We start from the raw sequence: 319 nt of genomic DNA on the forward strand, positions 1-319 counted from the left end.
GAATGTAAACCCGACATGCAAGTGTTCTCAGTCAACAAGGTATGTTCTGTAAATAGATGTTAGCTGACGGTTTCCTGTATAGGCTTATTGTTTTCTCTTTCCCGTACCTTTGTTAATGATGTGTTTCCAATTTCTTCCATATACTTCAGAGAAAAGCAAATGGCTTACGCGACTTTTCTACTGCTTACATCATTCATGAGTATATACAGGCCTGTTCATTTCATGTTTGTTATTATTATATTTATCCTACCGTTAAATGAAGGAATGGCAACACAAGAATGAAGAATAGCAACACACATGAAACAAAGATAACGATCTG

This window comes from Penaeus monodon, chromosome 24 (assembly GCF_015228065.2).
Source record: "Penaeus monodon isolate SGIC_2016 chromosome 24, NSTDA_Pmon_1, whole genome shotgun sequence".
In the NCBI taxonomy this organism is placed as follows: Eukaryota; Metazoa; Arthropoda; class Malacostraca; order Decapoda; family Penaeidae; genus Penaeus; species Penaeus monodon.